The sequence below is a fragment of the Lynx rufus genome, unplaced genomic scaffold (genome assembly GCF_022079265.1).
Source record: "Lynx rufus isolate CCGP_SWC_20201006 ecotype Redwood Valley unplaced genomic scaffold, mLynRuf1.p SCAF_23, whole genome shotgun sequence".
NCBI lineage: Eukaryota > Metazoa > Chordata > Mammalia > Carnivora > Felidae > Lynx > Lynx rufus.
In genome coordinates, this window is record NW_025814838.1 from 5,507,070 (window position 1) to 5,515,387 (window position 8,318).

The 8,318-nt window shown below is 39.5% G+C and overlaps 1 pseudogene; it reads left to right on the forward strand.

Annotated features, from left to right (window-relative positions):
* The first annotated feature begins 3,318 nt into the window (after positions 1-3,318).
* On the forward strand, positions 3,319-4,579 carry LOC124518022 (5'-AMP-activated protein kinase subunit gamma-1-like; annotated as a pseudogene).
* Positions 4,580-8,318: the final 3,739 nt, after the last annotated feature.

An 8,318-nucleotide genomic window follows, 5' to 3' on the forward strand; every position in this document is an offset into this window, starting at 1 on the left:
CTAATGAAATTCCAACAACTGATCTAAAGAAATGGAGATCTATGAACTGTCTGACAAAGAAATCAGAATAACACTCTTAAAGAAATTCTGTGAGCTGCAAGAAAATACAGATAAACAACTAAATGAAATTAGGAAAACAATGCATGAACAAAAGGAGAAGTTCAACAAGAAGCAGAAACCATTAAAAAAAAAAGCCATTAAAAAAAACCAAACTGTGCCTGAGTGGCTCAGTCAATTGAGCATCTGACTCTGATTTTGACACAGGTCATGATCTCACAGTGTGTGGGATTGTGCCCCACCTCAGGATCTGTGCTGGCAGAATGGAGCCTGCTTGGGATTCTCTCCCTCTCTCTCTGCCCCTCCCACACCCACGCTCTCTCTCTCACTCTCAAAATAAATAAACATTTTAAAAAATCCACAGAAATCCTAGAGTTGAAGAATAACTACAATGAAGACATCAATAGAAAGCTCAACAGCAGACTCAACCAAGCAGAAGAAAGAATTTGCGAGCTAGAAGGCAGATCATTTGAAATCATCCAGTCAGAAGAGCAAAAAGAAAAAAAAAGAAATGAAAGAGTAAAAAAGCCTACATGAATTATGGGATACCATTAAAAGAAACCATGCCTTAGTGGATTCCCAGAAGGGGAAGAGTGGGGAAAAGAGGTAGAAAGCTTATTTAAAGAAATAACGCCCGGAGCATCTGGCTGGCTCAGTCACTAGAGCATGCGACTCTTGATCTCAAGGTTGTGGGTTCAAGCCTCACGGTGGGTGTAGAGAATACTTAAAAAAATAAAAATCTTTAAAAAAATAATAAAGAAATAATGGCTGAGAACTCCTCATATTTGGGGGAGAGATTTGGACATCCAAAATTCATGAGGTTAATAAGTCACCCAAAATTTTAATCCAAAATGATCTTCTTTAAGACACTTTATAATAAAACTATATAAAAACAAAGAAAAAGAGAGAATTTTTAAAGGAACAAGATTTAAAAAAAAATTCTCACATATATGAGAAGCCCCATAAGGCTACAGAGGATTTCTCAGCAGAAACCTTATAGGTCAGGAGAGAGTGGAATGATATATTCAAACTGTTGAAAGGAAAACAAACAAACAAACAATCAACCAAGAATAATTTACCTGGAAAAGTTGTTTTGAGTAATGAAGGAGAGATAAAGATTTTTCCAAACAAACAGAAGCTGAGGGTGTTCATCATCACTAGACCTGCCTTAAAAGAAATGCTGAAAGGAATTCTTGAAGCAGAAATGAAAGGACACTAATTAGGAATGTGAAAATATATGAAAATATAAAACATACTGGCAAAGGTATAGTCAAATTCAGAATACTAATACTGTTATATAGTTGTGTGTTAATCTCTTAAGTGGAGCGTAAAGGTTTAAAGGACCAAAGTACTAAAAGTAACTATAGCTACAATGATATGTTAGTGGATACACAATATAAAAGAGATAAATGGTGACATCGAAAACATAAAATACATGAGGGGAGTAAAAGGGTAGAATTTTTGTATATGATCAAAGCTAAGTTATCATCTTAAAATAGACTCTTAATTCTAAAAGACATTTTATACAATTCTCATGATAACCATAAACAAAAACCTATAGTAGATCCACAAAAGGGAAAGAGAAGAGAATCAAAGCTTATTACTATGGGAAATCATCAACTCACAAAGAAAGACAACAAAAGAGGAAGAAAGAAACAAGGGACAAAACAACCAGAAAACAGTAAGATGGCATTAATAAATACTCACCTATCAATAATCACTTCAAATGTAGATAAATTAAATTCTCCTATCAAAAGGCATAGAATGACTGAATGGATTAAAAAATACAACTGACTATATGTTGCCTACAAGAGACTTCAGCCTTAACAACATACATAGACTCAAAGTGAAGGGGTAGAAAAATATATTCCATGCAAACAGAAACCAAGAGAGCAGGAACTGATACTTATATCAGCAAAATAGACTTTAAGTCAAAAATTGTGGGGGTCCTGGGGGGCTCAGTCAGTTAAGCATCCGACTCTTGCTTGATTTCCACTCAGGTCCTGATCTGGAGCCCTGCATTGGGCTCTGTGACGACAGTGCAGAGTCTGCTTGGGATTCTCTCTCTCTCCCTCTCTCTGCCTCTCCCATGCTCGCTCTCTCTTAAAATAAATAAACAAACCTAAAAAAAATTGTAACAAATGGGGCTGGGTGGCTGAGTCAGTTAAGCATTCAACTCTTGATTTTGGCTCAGGTCATGATCTCACTATTCATGAGATCCAGCCTCAACTATTATCAGCGTGGAGCCTGCTTGGGATTCTCTCTCTCTCTCTCTCTCTCTCTCTCTCTCTCTCTGCTCCTCCCCTGCCCACTCCTGGGCATGTGCACACACACTCTCTCTCTCAAAGTAAATAAACAAACATTAAAAAATTGTAACAATAGAAGACAAAGGTCATTATATAATGACAAAGGGGTTAATTCATCAAGAGAATATAACAACTATAAATATATATGCACCCACTATCAGAGCACCTAAATATATTAAGCAAATACTAATAGATCTAAAGGGAGAAATAACACTACAATAATAACAGAGGGCTTCTGAGCTCACTTTCAACAATGCATAGATTATGCAGACAGAAAATCAATAAGCAAACATTGGACTTGAATTATACCTTAGACCAAATATAGGCAGAACATTCCACCCAACAGCAGAATACATATTTTTCTGAAGCACACTCTCTAGGATAGATCATATGTTAGGTTGCAGAACAATTCTTAGCAAATGTAAGATGACTGATATATCAAATATCTTCTCTGACCACAATGATATGAAACTAAAAATCAACTACAAGAGGAAAACTGGAAAACTCACAAATGTGTGGAAATTAACATACTCTTGAACAGCCACTGGGTCAAAGAAGAAGTCAAAAGGGAAATCAAAAAATAACCTTGATACAAAGGAAAACTGAAACATAACACACCAAAACTTATGCGATGCAGCAAAGGCAGTTCTGAGAGGGAAGTTTAAAGCAATAAATGCCTTCATTAAGAAAAAAGAGAGCAGGGCACCTGAGTGGTTCAATCGGTAAGTGTCCAACTTCGGGTCAGGTCATGATCTCATAGTTCGTAACTGAGTTCAAGCCCCCAGTCGGGCTCTGTGCTGACAGCTCAGAGCCTGGAGCCTGTTTCAGACTCTATGTCTCCCTCTCTCTCTGCCCCTTCCCTGTTCATGCTCTCTCCCTCTCTCTCAAAAATAAATAAAACATAGAAAAGAAAAGAAACGCTTATGTTAAAAAAAAAAGAAAAAAAGAGAGAAAGCTTCCTAAAGCAAATGAACCCAGCCAGCGTCTCTTGCAAAGGACATGGTCATTTCTTGGGATAGTTTCCAGCTCTGGAAAATGAACATACTCAAGGGTCCCCAGAATCTAACTCTACCATGTACACTTCTTTTATGAAGTCTCATCATGGCTATGACCTGATTCCCACAAGCTTCAATTTGTTTATATTTGATACTTCCCTGTAGGTGAAGAAAGCTTCCCCCTCCCACCCGACCCCTTTGGCAACAAATGGTATACGAGCTGCTCCTTTGTGGGATAGTAAGAAGAAAAGTTTTGTGGGTATGCTGGCCATCACCGATTTCACCAGTATCTTGCACCACTAGGGGGCGCCTAGGGAGCTCAGTCAGTTGAGCCTCTGACTTCAGCTCATGGCATGATCTCGCGGTTCGTGAGTTCAAGCCCCGCGTGGGGTTCCTTGCTGTCAGCACGGAGCCCACTTCTGATCCTCCGTTCCCCCCTCTCTCTACTCCTCCTCCACTCATACTCTTTCTTTCAAAATAAACACTAAAAAAATTTTTTTAAAATATCTTACACCACTATTAACAATCAGTATTGGTATAGATCTATGAGCTGAAAGAGCACAAAATAGAAACTTGGAGGGAGGTGTACGCACGGGACTCCTCGAATCCCTTGTCTGCATTGCTTCTAATGCCAGCTTATTTGATGCTGTCTCTTCATTAATTCAAAATAAGATCCGCAGGCTGCCAGTTATTGACTCAGAATCAGGCAACACCTTGTACATATTCACCTATAAGCACGTTCTCAAGTGTCTCAAATTGTTTGCTGATGAATTCCCCAAGCCAGAGTTCGTGTCTAACTCTCTGGAAAGAACTTCAAGTCAGCACTTAGGCCAACGCTGCTATGGCCCACACCACCACCCCTGTCTACATGCCTCTGGGCATTTTGTACAATGCGGATTCTCAGCCCTGCCACTGGTGGATGAGAAAGAGTGTGTGGTGAACTTCTACCCCAAGTTTTATGTTATCAGTGTAGCAGCAGAACAAACTTAGAGTAACCTGGATGTGTCAGTGACCAAAGCCCTACAATGTTGATCACATTACTTCAGATGTGTCTCCAAGTGCTACCTGCATGAGACTCCAGAGACCATCATCAACAGGCTGGTGGATGCAGAGATTCACCTCTTTGTAGTGGTGGATGGGAACGATGCAGTCAAGGAAACCGTATCACTGTCTGACATCCCTCAGGTCTCGGTGCTCACCAGCAGGGACAGAAAATCCTGAGCTGGTCGGGCAGCACCAGGGAATAAGTCATACTCACTGCCCATCCCAGCAATCACAGATGAAACCTTGAGAGAACTGTGATTATGCCCTGCTCAGGAGACCCCTCCTCTTCTACCTGGAAGTTGGGGAAGGTACGGGAAGAGGAAGGACAATGGGTTTTAAAGTGTCTCTATTCTCACAATACTCTTGAAAAGAACTTTCAGCCTAGCCCAGCCTAGTCCCTGTCCTCTTAGACATAGTCCCTTTTCTGAGCAAACTCAGGTTCTGTGCCCCTGAGAAAAACTCTGATCTCTAAAAGATGCCCAAACTTCACCCCAGCCCTCAACTCTGCCTCTGGCTCCACCCTAAGGTAACAGCATAACAAAACTCTTCATAAAGATATTTTTTACTTATCCTGTTTCATGCTGTATGGAAGAGGCTGAATCCACTTAGTGACATAGCTGTCCCTAATAGGAATAAGGAGGATGAAGGGGACGGGGGGGTCTTTGGGTTCCTGTGCTATAGATACATGAAGGGAAATGGGAGTTAGGTAGAAGACGAGGACAAAGTGGTTAGCTGAGGTATTGTTTTTCATAGCAACCCTGATTAAAATGACAGAAACCTAAACAACAACAAAAAAGAAAAATCACAAATAAAAAACATAACTTCACCCCTAAGGAACTAGAAAAAGAAGAACACACTAAGCCCAAGGTTAGCAGAAAGAAGGAAATAACAAAGATCGGAGCAGAAATAAATGAAACAGAGACCAGAAAAACAATAGGAAAGATCAACCAAGTTAACAGCTAGTTTTTTGGAAAGATCAACAAAACTGACAAACTTTCATTCAGACAAAGAAAAAGAGAGGACCCAAATAACTAAAATCAGAACTGAAAGAGGAGACAGGGGCACCTGGCTGGCTCAGTCAGTTGAGCGTCCAACTCTTGATTTTGGTTCAGGTCATGATCCCAGGGTCATGGGATCAAGCCCCATATTGGGCTCCATGCAGGGCATGCAGCCAGCTTAAGATTCTCCTTCTCTCTCTCTGTCTCTGTCTGTCTCTCTCTCCCCCTGCTCCTCTCCCCAGCTTGTGCTCGCACTCTCTCTCTAAAAAATAAAAAGGAAAAAAAATAAATGAAAGAGGAGACATTACAGCTGACACCACAGTAATACAGATGATCATAAGAGACTGCTATGAGCAATTATACACCAACAAATTGGATAATCTAGAAAAAAAGGATAAATTCCTAGAAACATACAACCAGTCAAGACTGAATCATGAAGAAAGAGAAAATAGGAACAGACTAAAAACAAGTAAGGAGATTGAACTGATAATTTAAAATCTCCCAACAGAGAAAAAAAGCCCAGGACCAGATGGCTTCCCTGGTGAATTATAACAAATATTTAAAGAGTAATTAACATCAATCCTTTTCAAACTCTTCCCAAAAATTGAAGAGGAGGGAATACTCTCAAACTCTTTTTGTGAGTCCAGCATTACTCTGATATGAAAGACAGATAAGGATACCACAAGAAAAGGAAACTACAGGCTAATATTCCTAATGAATATAGACACAAATACTCTCACCAAAATACTAGCAACATGAATTTAACAGCATATTAAAATGGTCATACAACATGATCAACATACTCATGAGGCTTATCCCTGGGTTGCAAACCAATAAATATGATATACCACTTCAATAAAATGGAAGATAAAAATCATATAATCACTTCCATAGAGGGAGAAAAAATATTTGACAAAACTCAACATCCTTTCCTGATAAAAACTCTCAACCAACTGGGTGTAGAAGGAACATACCTCAACATAATAAAGGCCTTATATGACTGACAAACCCACACCACATTCAACAATGAAAGGCTGATTTCTCACTAAGACTAGGAACAAAAGAAAGATGCCCATGCTCACCACTCCCATTCAACATAGTACTGGGAGTACTGGCCAGAGCAGTTAGGCAAGAAAAAGAAATAAAAGGCATCCAAACCATGGGGCGCCTGGGGGGCTTGGTCGGTTGAGCGTCTGACTTCGGCTCAGGTCATGATCTCGCGTGGGACCTCGACGTGGGACCCTGAGTTCGAGCCCCGTGTCAGGCTCTGGGCTGATGGCTCAGAGCCTGGAGTCTGCTTCTGATTCTGTGTCTCCCTCTCTCTCTGCCCCTCCCCCGTTCATGCTCTGTCTCTCTCTGTCTCAAAAATAAATAAACATTAAAAAAAATTTTTTTAAAAGGCATCCAAACCAAATCAGAGAGAAAGAAGTAAAACTGTCTTTGCAGATGTTATGATCTTATACACAGAAAATCCTAAAGACTACACACACACACACACACACACACGCACACACACACAATTAGAACTGAATGAATTCTGCGAGGTGGTAGAATACAAAACCAACTTCCAAAAATTGGTTGCATTTCTGTATGGTAACAACAAACTATCTGAAAAAAAATCCCGTGTTAAATGGCATCAAAAATAATAAAATACTTAGGAATAAATTTAAGCAAGGAGATGAAACATCTATTCAATGCAAATTGCAAGACACTGATGAAAAAAACTGAAGAGTACACAAAGAAATGAAATACCTCCCATGTACAAAGATTGAAGAAATTAATGTGATCAAAATGTCCATACTACCCATCTGTAGATTCAATGCAATCCCTATCAAAATTTCAGTGGTGTTTTCCACAGAAATAGAAAAAAACAATCCTAAAATATACACAGAACCACAAAAGACCCTGGATAGCCAAAGCAATCCTGAGAAAGAAGAACAAAGCTGGAATAATCAAAATGGTTTGGTACTGGCATAAAAACACACATAAACCAGTGCAACAGCATGGAGAGCCCAGGAGTAAATCCACACACATACAGGCAACTAATGCATGAGAAGGGAACCAAGAAAGGATAGTCTCTTCGTTAAATGGTGCTCAGAAAACTGGATATTTACATGCAGAAGAATGAAATTGGACCCTGTGTTACACCACTCACAAAAGTTTTAGGAGAATGGATTAAAGACTTAAATGGAGGGCCCAAAACTGTAAAATGTACTAAAGGGAAATACAGGGGAAATGTTCCTTGACATTAGTCTTAGCAACAATTTTCAGGATATTACAACAAAGTACAAGTAACAAAAGCAAAAATCAACCAGTGGAACTGCATCAAACTAAAAAGCCTCTGCATAGAAAAAGCAACACTTAGCAAAATGAAAAGACAACCTATAGAATGGGAGAAAATATTTGCAAATCATCTATCTGTTAGGAGTTAATATCCCAAATATATGAGGAATTCACACAACTTAATAGAAAAAAAACCTGAGGGCACCTGGGTGGCTTAGTGGGTCAAGCGGCCAACTCTTTTTTTTTTTTTAATGTTTATTTATTTTTGAGAGACAGAGAGAGACAGAGCATGAGTGGGAGAGGGACAGTGGGAGACACAGATTCCAAAGCAGGCTCCAGGCTCTAAGCTGTCGGCACAGGGCCCGACGTGGGACTCGAACCTACAAACTGTGAGATCACGACCTGAGCCGAAGTCAGACGCTTAACTGACTGAGCCACCTGGGCGCCCCTAAAATAAACATTTTTTTAAAACAAAAAATCTGATTAAGGAATTTGAATAAACATTTTCCCAAAGATGACATAACAGGTACATGAAAAGATGCTTAACGTCATTAATCATCAAGGGAATGTAAACCAATACCACAATGAGATATCACAGTATACCTGTTATATGGCTATTATCAATAAGGCAAGGA